The sequence below is a fragment of the Anguilla rostrata genome, chromosome 3, assembly GCF_018555375.3.
Source record: "Anguilla rostrata isolate EN2019 chromosome 3, ASM1855537v3, whole genome shotgun sequence".
NCBI lineage: Eukaryota > Metazoa > Chordata > Actinopteri > Anguilliformes > Anguillidae > Anguilla > Anguilla rostrata.
Genome location: NC_057935.1, coordinates 4087682 through 4103981, shown reverse-complemented (window position 1 = coordinate 4103981; position 16300 = coordinate 4087682). Strand labels below are relative to the sequence as shown.

The following is a 16300-nucleotide window of genomic DNA, read 5'->3' as shown; positions in this document are numbered from 1 at the left end:
GCACCCCACCCCCCCTCACACACCCCCTCACCCCCTCACACACCCTCCTCTCCCCCCTCACACACCCCATCCCCCCTCACACACCCTCTCCCCCCCTCACCCTCCTCTCCCCCCTCACACACCCCCCCCTCCCCCTCCACACCCTCTCCCCCCTCACCCTCCTCCCCCCCCTCACACACCCCCTCCCCCCCTCACACACCCTCTCCCCCTCACCCTCCTCCCCCCCCACACCACCCCCCCCCCCCCCCCCCCACACATTAGAGGAGCGCCCGAGTCATTAGCAACGGCTCGCCACCTCACAGTGACACCTCTCCCCGCCATCGCCCCCCCTCTCTCTCCCCCCTCTCTCTCTCCCCCCTCTCTCTCTCTCTCTCTCCCTCCCTCGCCACGGCGACACCCGCCACCTGCGTGCGCGCGTTCCCCGTGCGTTGGCGCCGTACGCCCGTACACGCGTGTGCGCCGCAGCGACGGCCGCGTACGTTTTAATTCTTTTCCCCGCGAATCGCGTTCTGGGTGCGTCGACGTCGACAGAGCGATTAAAAAAAAACTGGACGAAACTGGATTAAACTGGAGGCAGAAGGAGGCGGGGGATGCAGATGGACACAGCGGGACAGACAGGAGAGAAAGTCCACAGTACGCCTGACAGGGACCCACAGACCACATCTTCATCTGCTGTTTTTTGGGGGGGGGGGGGGGGGGGGGCTTGGAGGAGAGTGAGGGAAGCACCGCACGCCAGAACCTCCCGCCAAGTTTGAAAAAAAAAAAAAAAAAAACAGCTGTGAATGAAGGAGCTTTGGGGATACTGTGCTCCAGGAGCGGCGCTGGCCTGCGTTTTACCCTGCTACTCACTGTGACTCGCTGCACACACACACACACACACTGACTCGCTGCACACACACAGACTCACGCGCTGCACACACACACACACACTGACTCGCTGCACACACACACTGACTCACTGGGTACACACACCCTGACTCGCGCGCTACACGCGCGCGCACGCATGCATGCACGCACACACACACACACACACTGACTCCCGCGCTGCACACACACACACACACACACACACACACACACTGATTTGCACGCTGCACACACACACTGATTCACTGCACACACACACACACACACACACTGACTCACTGGGTACACACACACTGACTCGGCGCATACACACACACACACACACACTGACTCACTGGGTACACACACACTGACTCGGTGCGTACACACACACACACTGACTCACTGGGTACACACACACTGACTCGGTGCGTACACACACACACACACACTGACTCACTGCACACACACACACTGACTCGGTGCGTACACACACACACAATGACTCACTGGGTACACACACACTGACTCGGTGCATACACACACACACACTGATTCGCTGCACACACACACACACACTGACTCGCTGCACACACACACTGACTCACTGGGTACACACACACTGACTCGGTGCATACACACACACACACTGATTCGCTGCACACACACACACACACTGACTCGCTGCACACACACACTGACTCACTGGGTACACACACACTGACTCGGTGCGTACACACACACACACTGACTCACTGGGTACACACACTGACTCACTGGGTACACACACACTGACTCGGTGCATACACACACACACACTGATTCGCTGCACACACACACTGACTCACTGGGTACACACCACCTGACTCGGTGCATACACACACACACACCTGATTCGCTGCACACACACACACACTGACTCGCTGCACACACACACTGACTCACTGGGTACACACACACTGACTCGGTGCATACACACACACACACTGATTCGCTGCACACACACACACACACTGACTCGCTGCACACACACACTGATTTGCTGGGTACACACACACTGACTCGGTGCGTACACACACACACACTGACTCACTGGGTACACACACACTGACTCGGTGCGTACACACACACACACACACTGACTCACTGCACACACACACACACACTGACTCGCTGCACACACACACTGACTCACTGGGTACACACACTATGACTCGGTGCGTACACACACACACACACACTGACTCACTGCACACACACACACTGACTCGCTGGGCACACACACTGACTTGCTGTGTCCTCTTTCTGAGAAGCAGGGTCTGTCACTTCATTTCTGTCCATTCTCCCATCTCAACACACTACAGGGACCCACAAGACACTAGCAGATGGGCAGAGAAGGTACCTTCCCTGTCTGCCCCTCCCCTCTCTCTCTGTCACTTCTCTCTCTTTGTACCTCTTAACCTACTCTTCCCATCCATCTTCTTCTGTCTCTTCCTCTCAGAGAGAGAGGGATCAAGTTAAAGAGTCAGACAGGCATACGGTAAAAAAAGAACTGGAAAGGTAGAGCTTGAGGAAGAGGGAGAAGAGAAAGATGAAGGGATAGAGGGAAAGAGGGGGAGGAAGAGATGGACACATTGAGACGCAGTGAGATGGAAAGCTGAAGAGAGAGAGAGAGGTATAAAAGGAGAAAGACTAGGTTAAAATGTACAGAGGGGAAGACAGAGAGAAAGGGAGGACGGGTAAAACAATAAGCAGGTAATGAGATAGATAAGAAAGGGAAAACAGATCCAGGTAAACAGAGAGAGAGAGAGAGAGAGTTAAAGAGGGGAACAGGATATTTACAGAGGCAGAGGATAGGAATCTAAAAAGAGGGTAAACAGGTAACCAAACAGAGGTGTAAGGAGGAATAACAGGTAAAGGTGTATAAGGGGAGAGAGAGAGAGAGAGAGAGGGAGAGACAGCTCATCCACTGCAGCTCTCTGCTCATCCACGGCCACAGGCTGGCTGTGTGGGATTTTGGGCGGACTCTGTGAAGCTCCTGATCAATCCCGGGGCTCTGAGTCAACCTCCCAAATCCCAAATCCCGAGCCAGGGTCTGGATAATAAGGGCAGTGGCTCCTGCCTCTGCTACCTGCAGGACAGGGAGGTCACCAGTGTCCCACCCAGGGAATATACACTGCCAGACAAAGTCAAATACACCCCTTTAAACAAGTGAAGGTCAACAAGTGTGTGTGTGTGTGTGTGTGTGTGTCAGCCAAGGTTAGTGCCTGTGAGACTGTATGTCTTTGAGTGTGTGCATGTGCGTGTGTGTGTATCTGTGAGTGCGTGTGTTCGCAAGTGTGTGTGTGTGTGCACGTGTTTCTGTGTGTGTGTGTGTGTGCATGCGTCTGTGTGTGTGATTGTGACCTATCCCTGCAGCCATGCAGATGGGTGTGTGTGTCTGTGTCCTGTCCATCAGTTGTGACCCCCCCCTAGGGACACTGGAAGCTTTTTGTGGGAGGGGTAGGAGGGGGGGGGGGTGTATCTCCCTGAAAGCCTGAATCCCAACAGATGTCACCCATCAGATGCAGAGGAGAGCCCCACAGGGCAGAAAGGGCTGGGGTTTGGAGGGGGGGGCATGGGGGGGGGGCTGTTAGTGAGTAAAGTGGCATCAGCCTTGAACGTCTGCTCCTGACCCTGCGACTGCCCGGATCCCCTTTCCCCTCTTAAGCCCCAAAGACACGCGGCATCCGGACCCGAGATCACAAGGACACGGAGAGAGAGAGAAGCTGAGGTCATTTTTCTGCCTTTTTTCATTTTCAAAAAAATGGTCAGGGACATCGGTGTGCGTTAGTGAGAGTAGTGTGTGTGTATGTCTATGTGTGTGTGTGTGTGTGTGTGTATGTACAGTGCCGTGGAAAAGTATTGGCTCCCTTCATGATTTTGTTTATCATTGCATATTTGTCGCACTGAATGATTTCAGGTCTTTAGACAAAAATGTAATATTAGACAAAGAGAGACTGAGGAAACACAAAACACATTTAACGAAAAAAGTAATACGACACCCATATCATTGTATTTACACGTGTATCTGCATGTGCGCATATGTGTATGCACGTGAGGGTCCGTGGTGTTGATGGCACAGTGTAATGTTGTGTTTTGCAATTGTGGTGTGTGGTCGTGCCATTGTAGTGTGGGTATGCCATGTGTGAGCAGATGATGTCTGTGTCATATGTGGTATATGCTTGTGTGTTTGTGCAAATTTGTGGGTGTGCGGGTCTGTGCACATATATGAGTGTGGGTGTGCGCATGTGTGTGCGCACGGATGCATGTCTGTTTGCATATGTGTGTACACGCACGTGTGTGTGTCAGTGTTTGGACACTATTTGTCTGCGAGTATGAAGAATAATCCTCTTCCTCCAAACAGCTGTGCTAAATCTCTCCTGGAATGGAGGCCAGCTCCCTCTCTCTCTGTCCCTCCCTCCCTCCCTCCCTCCCTCTCTCTCTCTCTCCCTCTACCTCTGTCGTTGGCTGAGACGAGCAACTGAGAGAAAGGAGCCAAGCGCAGATTTTGCCGTCCTCACTCGGATTATGGGGGGGGGGATCAGATGGGATGGGGGGGATCAGAGCAGGACTCAGGGTCACCTGTCATTTTGGCTCCACCATGCTGTACGACAGGGCAGTGTTCCCTTCTCTGCTCTCTGTCCCCATGGCGATAGGCATGTCTCCTCTGTCCCCATGGCGATAGGTGTGTCACCTCTGTCCCCATGGCGATAGGTGTATCTCCTCTGTCCCCATGGCGATAGGTGTGTCTCCTCTGTCCCCATGGCGATAGGTGTGTCTCCTCTGTCCCCATGGTGTTTAAAAAGCAAAAGCAACCTTTATCCTCAGCAGATGTAGGCTGCGACACAATGTAAATTGTCAATAATGAGATGATAAGGTGACTTTTCCAAAAAATTGAGCAAAACGAAGCGCTCGGCAGTCCATTGTTGCCGGCCTGCTTCTTTTCACACTGCGCACAGTCCACAGCCAAGATCACACAGAGCAGAGTCAGAGGAAGACCTTTTATATGCGGCTTTGACTTGACATGCAGTCTAGGGGTTGACCAGTGGGTGTCCCCAGAGAGCAACTAAAAACACAGACCTCTAACCGACTGAACCCTTCGTAACTCTGGCAACGCAATCGCCAACTTCGTTTCGTCCTATGGAGCTACCATCGGCCACAGACTGCACTGGCACGGTCCGGATTTGATCCGCGGGACTCAACCACGCACAACAGAGCGGCGCGTTAACCGAACGCGCCACCCAGCAGCTCCGGTTTAAAAAAAATGTTTTTAAAAGAAGTTTAATGTTTACTTTGCCTCCCGAGTTTTAAACGGTTTCGCTTTCCTGACTCGAGTTTGACATTACATTTTTCCAAAAAAAAAAAAAAAAAAAAAGGCCACTCACACCTCAGCTCTTTGAGAGCAGCGTTTCGCAGTTCGCCCGGCACGGAACACTGCGTTTCTTCGTTTGACCTATTTATAGCCCCCGACGGTTTCCTTCGCTCTCGGTTTCACGGAAAAGCCCGGGCTTATTCGCGGGAATGCCTAATGACTGCAGCGCTCTGTCCGAGGAGCGCCTCTTCCCCCTATAGCGGGAACGGGATTCGCTGTCAGGTTTTTTTTTTTTTGGGGGGGGGGTTGTCAAAGCCCAGCACCCCAGTGCCTTAGCAGGATGACAGCCTGAAATGACCCCTACCGAGATCGCACAAAAGCAAAGACGGAGCGTTTTAAGTGAAATACTGCTCTCAGGGGTTGTGTTAAACCTAGTTATGATCCAATAAACAAACCCGTACCTTTGAACAGGAATTTAGGGTGAGTTCTGCCGTGGGTCCTAAATTAAATTCAGAAATAAGAAGCCAACCAAACGGTGGAGTTTCCGATTACTTCCTTTTTATTTTTTTGCGACGTGTGGCCAAAGGCCAATATATCTCTTCCTCAGACTTGCTCTCTCACTTTCTCTGTCTCACTCTCCATCATTCCCTCTGTCTTCCTTCTCTCTCTCTCTCTCTCAATTCAATTCAAGATGCTTTATTGGCATGACATATTTCAATATATGCTTTGCCAAAGTTTTACATAAACACATTAAACAAACTGCAATGCAATATGCCGCTCCCTCTCCCTTTCTCTGTCCTCCTCTCATTCTCTTTCTTTCTTTCTTTCTTTCTTTTTGTCCCTCTCTCCCTCTCCCCCACTCACACACCCATTCTATCCCTCTCTTTCTTTCCAACACTCTTTCTTTCTCTTTTTGTTGCTCTCCCTCTTTCTGTCTGTCTTTCTCTCTCTTCTACTCTCTGTTTCTCTGTCCCCCTTTTTCTCGCTCTCTCTCCCCTTCTTCCCCTGCTCTCTCACTGTCTTCTCTCTCTCCCCCGCTTCCCTCTTTCCCTTTCCCTCTTTCTCCCCTCTCTCTCACCTATACTCTCCCCCTCTCCTCACTCTCCCTCTCTCTCTCTCCCCTCTCACTCCTTCTCTCTCCCCCACAAACCCCCTCTCTCAATCTCTCCCCCCACTCTCTCTCTCTCTCTCTCTCGCTCTGTCCTCTCTCTCTCCCCATCTCCCTCTCCCTCTCTCCCCTCTCTCTCTCTCTCACCTATACTCTCGCTCTCTCCCTCCCTCCATAGGGGGAATTAGTGAAAAGACAACACTAATAAAAGAGTAGGAAAGCGGAGCGGCGTGATTGGATTAGCGAGATATAAATGTCCCCTCGCTAATCTGGAGCATTATCTGCCGGTCTGTGCATTAGGAGCGTCGGCCAATGGGGCCGCGGCGAGGCGGGGGCCCCCTGGTACCTGTCGGCCCCTATCGCGTCTGGGCCCCCCAGGGAGGAGCAGATATCGCCCATTACTGTCAGCCTCGTCTCCGCCTAATTGGTTCAGATAGGAGCCCGCCGCTGCCAAAAAAGGTCCCCGCGATTCAATTTAGCGCTCCAACCGGGTCCTCTAAATATTTAATAGGGCGGCTAAAGACATGCCGGCAAAAAAAAAAAACACCCAGCGCAGAGGCCCCTCAAACATTAAAAACATCTCAGCGCAGCCGGGGCAAGGAGGAAGCGTGTGTGTGTGTGCGAGAGAGTGTGTGTGTGTGTGTGTGTGTGAAAGAGAGAGAGTGTGTGTGTGTGTGTGTGTGTGAGAGAGAGAGAGAGAGTGTGTGTGTGTGTGTGAAAGAGAGAGAGTGTGTGTGTGTGAGAGAGTGTTTGTGTGTGTGTGTGTGTGTGTGTGTGTGTGAAAGAGAGTGTGTGTGTGTGTGTGTGTGAGAGAGAGAGTGTGTGTGTTCGCATGAGTGTGCATGTGTATGTGATGTAATATGTGTGTGAGATCTCTCTCGTTGCATATCTTTACGTTTTTTTCTCCCTCTCTCCATCTTCCTCAGACAGATTCTCTTTCTTCCTCTCGGCCTCCCTCTGTTTCTCTCACGGTTGCCTACATCTGCAGAATAGAAGCTCATTTCTTTTTTCACTCAGACTCACATGCGCACAGCACACACACACACACACACACGTACAGACATATAGACAGACTCACACATGCACACAACACACACACACACTCTCTCTCACACGCACACACAGCTGCCGTCACGCCGAGGCGTGTGATTGGCCGTCGCCGCAGGGACTCCGGCCTGTAATGAGGCGCGTGCGTTCAGCGCGCGGAGGGCACGGCCGCCACGCGTCGTTACCGCCATTATCTCCCCGCAACAAACTCCTCCTGCGGGGCCGCAGAAACCTCTGGAAACCACCGGTCGCAGGTTAGCCTAGCCCCGGAGAACGGCGTTAGAAAATGGCGGGAAGGAGCCGGGGGGTATTCCCGCCATTCTGAGCGCAGCGAGGACGTGTCGAATCCCGGCTGTGTTAGACCAGCACTGACAGCCATTACATTACATTACATTACATTAAAGGCTTTTAGCAGACGCTCTTATCCAGAGAGACTTACACAACTTTTACACAGCACTTACTCTGCATCCATTTACACAGCTGGATAGATACTGAAGCAGTGCAGGTTAAGTACCTTTTGCTCAAGGGCACAACGGCAGTGTCCAACCTGGGAATTGAACCTATGAACCTTTAGCTTAAAAGACCAGCTCCTTACCCATTACACCACACTGCCGCCCACACACACACAGCCCTGCAGGGAGGGAGGCATTCAGCCGGCCGGAGGGAAGACCGAAGGGTTCATTCCAATCACGCACTCCATCCGTCCTCGTGTAACCCAGGAATCAATCGAGGTCCACCAGCTTTAATTAAGGACCTTCCCGTCTGGTAAATGCTCCTTGGAGGGGCGAGGATGCTTCACAGTGAGGATACCTTTGAGTGCGGCCTTTTTCGGAAGCCTTTTTTTTTTTCGGAGCGCGTGATGTAGAAACGACCCATCTGCGGATCCGCGTCTCCGCATCTGCCGCGTCTGCGATTGACGTCGCTTCAAGCTGGCGCTTGACTGAGCGAAGGACGCCCCGTTTTCCCAATAACGTGCCGTCTCGGTTCCTCCGTCCTTGTACCTCCATCCTCGTACCACTTCCTGGTGTCCTCTGTTGGGTGGAGCCAAGCATCAAGGAAAAGGCCACGAGGAAAAGATGCAAGGTTGTTAAAAATAGGCGTTTTTGGAATGAATCCCATGTTCTCATCGCTTACCGGCGACCCCTGCTGGCCAGTTGGGCTGTCGCGGTCCGTCCGTTTGCTCAAACTGCACATAAATCGGCTTCGTCCTAGTCATGTTACATTACAGGCATTTAGCAGACGCTCTTATCCAGAGCGACTTACACAACTTTTTTACATAGCATTTTACATTGTATCCATTTATACAGCTGGATATATATACTGAAGCAATTTCGGTTAAGTACCTTGCTCAAGGGTACTACGGCAGTGTCCTTACCCGGGAATCGAACCTGCGACCTTTCGGTTACAAGCCCAGTTCCTTACCCGCTGTGCTACACTCCGTTCCTTAATGTCTGTGCGCGCTCACCTGTGACGCGGAGCGAAGCTACGGCTGGCTAACGTCGTCGTCGCGCGTTTCAGCGGAGAGCTCGCGCTGCCCAGAGTGAAGGTGAGTCGGGGGACGTGATTGGACATTTCAAAAACGGGAGGGAAAAAAAACAGGAGGGGCCGTTTGACGTACCCTGGCAGCGGGCGAACCCACGGTGCAGCTGGACCGGACTGAGCGTTAGGACTCCTGACGTGCCAGGCAGAAATGCCTTCTGGGAGTTCTGAGCCTCGAGCTTCGGCATGCCGCGCGCTTGCGTGCGTGCGTGTGTGTGTGTGTGTGTGCGTGCGTGTGTTTGTGTGTGTGTGTGTGTGCACGTGTGTGTGTGTGTGTGTGCGCGCGTGCGTGTACGAGTGCATGTGTGTGCGTGTGTGTGTGCGTGTGTTTGTGTGTGTGTGTGTGTGTGTGTGCGTGTGTTTGTGTGTGTGTGCGCGTGCGTGTACGAGTGCATGCGTGTGTGTGTTTGACGCGTGTCAGTTAACGTGTGTAATTGAATGTTGCCCTTTCACGTGCCTCCACATTAAAGTCTCTCTTTTGTGAACCTGGAACCCCGGCCCACTAATAGCCTCGCGGACAAGACGGGATCCATATTAGTTTTTCCATTACTCTCCAGTTTAATTAAATGTGGGGCTGATAAATCTGGTGTTTACAGTAGAGGCAAGAGCTGAGGCCAGCATAAATAAAGATACTGGATCGACTCCAGAGAAAAAAGGGAGAGAGAGAGAGAGGAAGAATGAGGAATGAGAAGGGGAAAGAGAGAGAGAGACAGAGAGAGGCAGAAACAATAAAAAGAGAAAAAGATGAAAGAGGAGGGGATATGGGCGGAGAAGGGGTGGAGTGGGCGGGCTGGAGATACTTGATTGGATCCTAATCAATAAACGCGATTGGACTTGGGTTTAGCGAGTGGGAGGCGGCCATGGTTCCGATCTCAGCGCTTAGAACGTGACGCGAGTAAAATGGGAACACGCCAGCGGTTTGTTCGTTTTTGGGAGAGGGGTGGAGGGGACACTGTTAATGGCACTTGGGACATTAGTACCAAAGCTGTTTTTTTTTTTTTTTTGTGGCGGCGACTGAATTTGAACTCCCGGTCGTCTGAAATACGACGCAGTCACAGACACGCGGCCACACGCTACATTCCGAGCAGTGTGCGGACAGGCACGCGCGCACACACACGGACATAATATAACTGCGATCATTCATAAGGTTCGCCGTTAAATTCCTGTTAAAAGCCACATTACTTTTGCCTTCAATAATTTTTCTATTCGTTAACAGTTTTACATTGTATATTATCTGCAGTATATTACTGTATTGGAATTATTTACAGTATATCTTTCGATGTAGTCTCTTTAACATTGTATAGTCTACCTTACACACGCATACACACACACACGCAGGCGCAGACACACACACACGCGAACACACACACAGATATTATAGAGATTTACTGTATCACATAAAAGAAACGGGGGTCTTTTCGATACCTGTCCTACACACTCGTTCCCCAGAACTGGTCACTCGCTTCTTCACTTATCTTTTCTCCCCTCCCCTACTGATATGAATCTTTTTCTTTTCCTGCAGTCTTTTATTTCCTTACACACTTATACATTTGTTTTTTTTATTATTATTTTTTTTTTTTTTTGTTCCTGTAAATTATTAGTGTGTCAGCTTTCGCGGGTGGTGACAAGTAATAATATGGGCGATATCCAGGCTATTAACTTGTTGACACTTTGGGGTCAGTTTGACAGCGAGCTAATGCTGTGTGTGACAGTGCAGAACCTCTTTATTATCAAACTGTAATGTTCTGAACGCTGAGGGCTTTTTCTCTCTCTCGCTCTCTCTCCTTCCCTCATTCCTCATCCTCTCTTCACCCCTCTCTCTCTCTCCCACTCCCTCTCTCTGTCTCTCTCTCCCTCTCTCTCTCTCTCTACCTCTTTCCTCCTATTTCTCTTTCTCTCTCCCCATTTCTCTCGCTCTCTCTCTCATTCCCTCTCTTTCCTGTACCTCATTATTGTTTTTCTCCCTCCCTCTCTCATCACTCCTCTCCGGGTCCTTCTGGTCCTTCTTTTTTTTCTCTTCTCATATTTCTCTCTTCCTCCTCCCTTGTTTTTATTTCTATTCATTATGACCTCCCCGTTCTCATCATTCTTCTTCCTTCCATCACGCCCCGCTGCCTTATTCTGTCTAATCTTCTTCTTCTCCTTCTCGCGTCTTTCTCAGGAGATCTTTCAATCTCCCGTGCCGGGAGTGGCTCCCCCCCTCTCCCTGTGACTCTTTTATTGGAGTTCCTCAGGACACAGATTTTATCTGGACTCGGAGAAAGCACAACAATGCAACGTACCACGGAACACCACGATCCAATACAGAGTACCGTAGAGTACCACATGCTACTACAGAGTACCATAGAGTACCACAGCCTACTGCAGAGTACCACGGAACACCACGATCCAATACAGAGTACCATAGAGTACCACATGCTACTACAGAGTACCATAGAGTACCACCGCCTACTGCAGAGTACCACGGATCACCACAATCCGCTACAGAGTACCATAGAGTACCACAGCCTATGAAAAGCACCATAGAGTACCAAAGCCTACTGCAGAGTACCACGGAGCACCACAAACCACTACAGAGTACCATAGAGTACCATAGCCTATGAAAAGCACCATAGAGTACCACAGCCTACTGCAGAGTACAATAGGGTACCAAAGCCTACTACAGAGTACCATAGAGTACCACATATCAATCACTACGGAGTACCACAATCCAATACAGAGTACCATAGAGTACCACAGCCTACTACAGAGTACCATAGGGTAGCACAAATCAATCACTGCAGAGTGCCACAGCATGCTACAGAGTGCAACATAGCACTACAGAGCACCATAGAGGAGCAAGTAGCACTAGTGTACCATAGCGTACCACATAGTACTACTGAGTACAAAAGGGTATTACATAGCACTACACAGCAGCAAAGAGCACCATATAAAGCTACAGAGTACAATGGATAACCATTTGTCACAACAGAGTATAATAAAGAGTACCACAATGCATTACAGTGTACCATAGAATACTGCAATCCACTACAGAGTACCATAGGCTAACACATATCAATCACTACAGAGTACCATAGAATAACTGAATCCACCATAGGCTAAGATGACGTTCCAGAATATACACACAGTACCATAGCGTACAACCTCGCACTACAGAGTACCATAAAGTCCTACATAGCACTTTAGAGTACCACGTATCACTACAGAGTGCCATCAGGTGCAAAATAGCACTACAGAGTAACATAGACCACTCTGCGTGGACCAAGATTCATTATTCAACCGCAAACTTTTTTAACAAGTGTTTTAGCTACACTGTTACTGCTGCTACTATATATGCAAATGTATGCATGAGAAGGAACAACACATAAACTGACTGATAAAATAATAATGAGCAAAAATAGCCACTTCAATTGACAATCATGGCAGCGCAGAATGCTAACAGAGGGCTAGACATTATAAACATTTCATAAATAATGTTCTGAATAGTTTATTACTAGCAGCATTAAATGGGTAGAGTTAACACTACGCTAACAAAAACAATTAAATTTAAACTTTATTCTATTTAGCAGACTAGGCGGCTAATTTGTTGTTGGAAATGTTAGCAAGAAAGTCTTTTCCTACGGGAAAGAGAGCGAGTTTTTAATGTGCATATTTGCATAGCTTTGGAGGAGTCGCGCAACAGAAAATAAAAAATAAACAAACTTGCAGTTTCACTCACTTCACTTAATTGCTGAGGTCAAAAATATTATGCTGTGCTTCTTTGTTCCGGAACCAATTATACTTTTCTATCTCTTGTCTGCCCTCTGCATGTTTCTGAATGAATTGACTATGCATAGTCTGAGCCAGGAGTGTTCAATCTAGCCAAAAAAGGGGCTGGGGTGGGTGCAGGTTTTTGTTTTAGCCCAGCACTAAGGCATCTGATTCAACTTATCAAGGCTTGATCGAAGACTATGATTGGTTAATTAGTTGAATCAGATGTCAAAAACATGAGCCAGCACCTACACCGTTTTTTTTCGGATAAGATCGGACCACCCTGGTCTAAGCTATATAAGCGTGAGCTGTGAATATAACCTTGAACAGTTCCAACAGTCCAGTCCAGTCATTCCTGTGCTCAAGGTGAAGTTGGCATGAGAGTTTGAACTCGAGGACGAAAGGATAGAAAACAACCTTCTTTTTTTGCTGCCAATGATACAGCCGAACACTGTGCTAAACACAATCAATTTTGTTCATTTATTGATATGGTTTTCAGACACAGGGGGTGGGGGTTCTGTACTCCACCACAGGACTGGTTTCTCAGTCAATTAAGAAAGTAAAATAAGTTCAAAGAAGAAGTGCTATACCAGTACAAAAAATAATAAAATAAAATCAGTAAAATTCACCTCATGTCAATACATATTTTCCATGTTAATTCTGGAAAATATTTTTACTTTGTAGATTTTTTTTATGTGAACCTCTTGAATTGTGTCCATGTTTGCGCTTGGATACATTAAATATGTTTTTAGGGATCATGCACAGGCTTGCGAGAGACTCATTTCCACTGCCGGATGGTACTAGTAAATATAGCACTAGCCAGGCTTTGAAGATGCTTCCAGAAATGCCTCCGCAATTCTAAATGCAGTTAATTCTGTATGTCTGCAAAGCCAGTAATGATCAGTAAGATTCTGCAATCTCTCCCTGCAATGTATGTCAGCCTTGTCTACTTATAATGACTTGTTTATTATGAGCACAAGTCTCTATAGCAAACTATTTGCACTGCAGGTACTCTATGGTACTCAGTAGTTCTGCGTGCTACTCTGTGATTCTGTACAATGCTGTGGTACTCTATGGTACACTGTAGTGATTCATATGTGGTAGTCTACAGTGCTTCGTAGTGGATTGTGGTATTCTATGGTACTCTAATGGATGGTGGTATTCTATGGTACTCTGTAGTGGATTGTGGTATTCTATGTTACTCTGTAATGGAATGTGGTATTCTATGGTACTCTGTAATGGAGTGTGGTATTCTAAGGTACTCTGCAATGGATGGTGGCATTCTATGGTACTCCATAATGGATTGTGGTATTCTATGGTACTCTGTAATGGATTGTGGTACTGCATGATAATATGTTTGATCCTTTGGAATTCATTTTAGGCTTTCATAACTCGAAGAGGGTCAGAGGCAGAGAGAGAGAGAGAGAGAGAGGGGTGTAGAAATGAGAGAAGTGAAAGCAGTAGACAGAGAAAAAGAGAGAGAGATGAGGAGATGAGAGAGAGATGGGCGGAAGAGAAAGAGTTCAATTTAGAGAGATTACGAGTGCACTATGTACCTCTTCTTTGCCCAACGGTCTGCTTTCTCTCATATGCACACGCAATCACTCCTCTGTCTATCATTCCATCATTCAATCACTCCATCTCTCCCATCTCCCCGTGAGTCTGTTTGCTGATGCTGGCAGACATAAATTACTCCTGTTCAATCCGCATGGGGCTGAATTTTAAAACACATTAAAGAACTTACTCCCCCCATAGCCTCAAAGTGATCTGGAGGAAGCACGGTCCAAAGTAAACAGTAGCCATGAGCCATCTGCCACATTCAAACACACACACGCCTGCACAAGCACGCACACACACACACACACACACACACACACACACACATACGCACTGTCCCAGTCACAGACACTGAGACTCAGGGGTAAAAACTCTCCCAGACACACACTGAGACTCAGGGGTAAAAACTCTCCCAGTCACACTGAGAGACTCCAGCACAGCATACAGATTTGATCAAACAAACCGATTCAGATGGAATAACTAACTGTCGAGGTTTTCTTCGGTACACAACACCATTATGACTAAGCAGGCTTTAGCAGTCGCTGGCACAGAGGCCATAAACTTTTTTTCTTTATTTTTCCAGAAAGTAAAAAGTCCAACCCCTTTAAAAAACGACAGGGGGAAAAAAAACCCTTGAAAATAAACAGTAATTAGGAACTCTTGGCAAATAGAAAATACATCACCGACTGTACAACCCGGATTTTCGCCTCAATTATTGTGACACACTTTTACCAACACACATTAAATGGGGGGGGGGGGGGAATCACCAGCCGCCGACTTTAAAAAGCTTAGATGAAAAAGTGAAAAAGAGGTCCATCAAAAGCAGTTCTGACACAGATGTGATCTGAAGCCAAGCCTATAAACAGAGTCCAACACTACTCCTTATTTTTGCCAATTAGCTGTGCTGTTGGAAACACGTTCTGTGGAACAGAGATATTCCTGATTTAGCCAGATGACCTGGGACTGCTGTCAGCCACGAGGGAAACTAAAATGAGTCTATATTAGAATGTTCTGGGCTGAACTGGGCCCAACCGGGAAACTTTAAATAGGCCAATTATGAGCTTTGACATGAAAGTAAACACACGCACAAAAAAAAAAAAACTTTGTCACCGCAGAGCAAGATTGACAATTACAATTCATTTTAAGAGAACTCATTTAGCCCATTGTGATTCGTGGAAGTTCAGTTATAGTCCATCCGTTCATTAAAAATATTCAAAATGCAAGGGGCATCAAAGTGAAACCTATATAAAAACTTTCACTTTATATGAAAGCTAACTGCATTGCCAAGTAATTTGCTGTACAGAAAATATTTTGTCATGGAAGTGTGCGTGTGTGTGCGTGAATATGTGCGTGTGTGTGTCTGTGTGTGTGTACATGAATGTGTGTATGCCTGTGTGTGTGTGTGTGTGTGTGTGTCTGTCTGTTTGCTTCTGTGCATGCACATGTACGTGCGGGTGTTTTTTTTTTGTATGTGCGTGTGTGCATGTGTGTGTAAGTGTGTGTGTGTGCATGTATGTGCGGGTGAGTATGAGTGTGTGTGTGCATGTGTGTGTTTGTGTGTGTGTGTGTGTGTATCAGTACTCCACTCCTCTCCTCTGCAGTGTGTAATGTAAGTATCCACATGCTCGTTGCACCACACAGGGAGATAGCAGATGCCGATGGGAATGCACTGTCAGGCATTATTGCTTTTGTCATATCGGCAGTACATACCCATGTTTCCCTTGTTCACCTGTTCGTTCAAATTCATACATGTTTGACAGTTCTCATTATGGCCTTGGCGGTAGTTCAGCTGCTCAATCCAATAATACACTCTGAAATTGAAAGAGAGAGAGAGAGAGGGGGAGGGGCTTACTTACCAGTTTGGAAACTCAGCCATCACCGTCCAGCCAGTGATGACGCCAAGCCAAGAACGGCAAGTGAACTGTCCTGCTATTGGACACCTGAATAAGATCCACATGCGTGCAGGACGTGAAGGAGCACATTGGCCCGTTCTGTGCCTGGAACATCCATTCACAAACTGGGACGAGTGTTTATGTGTGCGTGTGCACAAGTGTGTGCCTTTGTGTGCAGGAGTGTGTGTGCACGTGTGTGCCTGTGTA

The 16300-nt window shown here is 48.4% G+C and overlaps 1 long non-coding RNA gene across 2 annotated transcripts in view; it reads right to left on the bottom strand.

The window, feature by feature from the left end:
* Positions 1-2052: 2052 nt before the first annotated feature.
* LOC135249880 (uncharacterized) overlaps positions 2053-16300 on the bottom strand; it is a 44011-nt gene continuing 29763 nt past the window's right edge. Inside the window, exons 2-4 of one of the 2 annotated variants that reach the window (XR_010328816.1) lie at positions 15912-16012; positions 4471-4671; positions 2053-2977 (exon numbers count right to left, since the gene is read on the bottom strand). This is a non-coding gene — a long non-coding RNA (uncharacterized LOC135249880). Of the gene's footprint in view, positions 2978-4344; positions 4672-15911; positions 16013-16300 lie in introns of those variants that run through there. The other variant, XR_010328815.1, reaches the window with a different exon arrangement.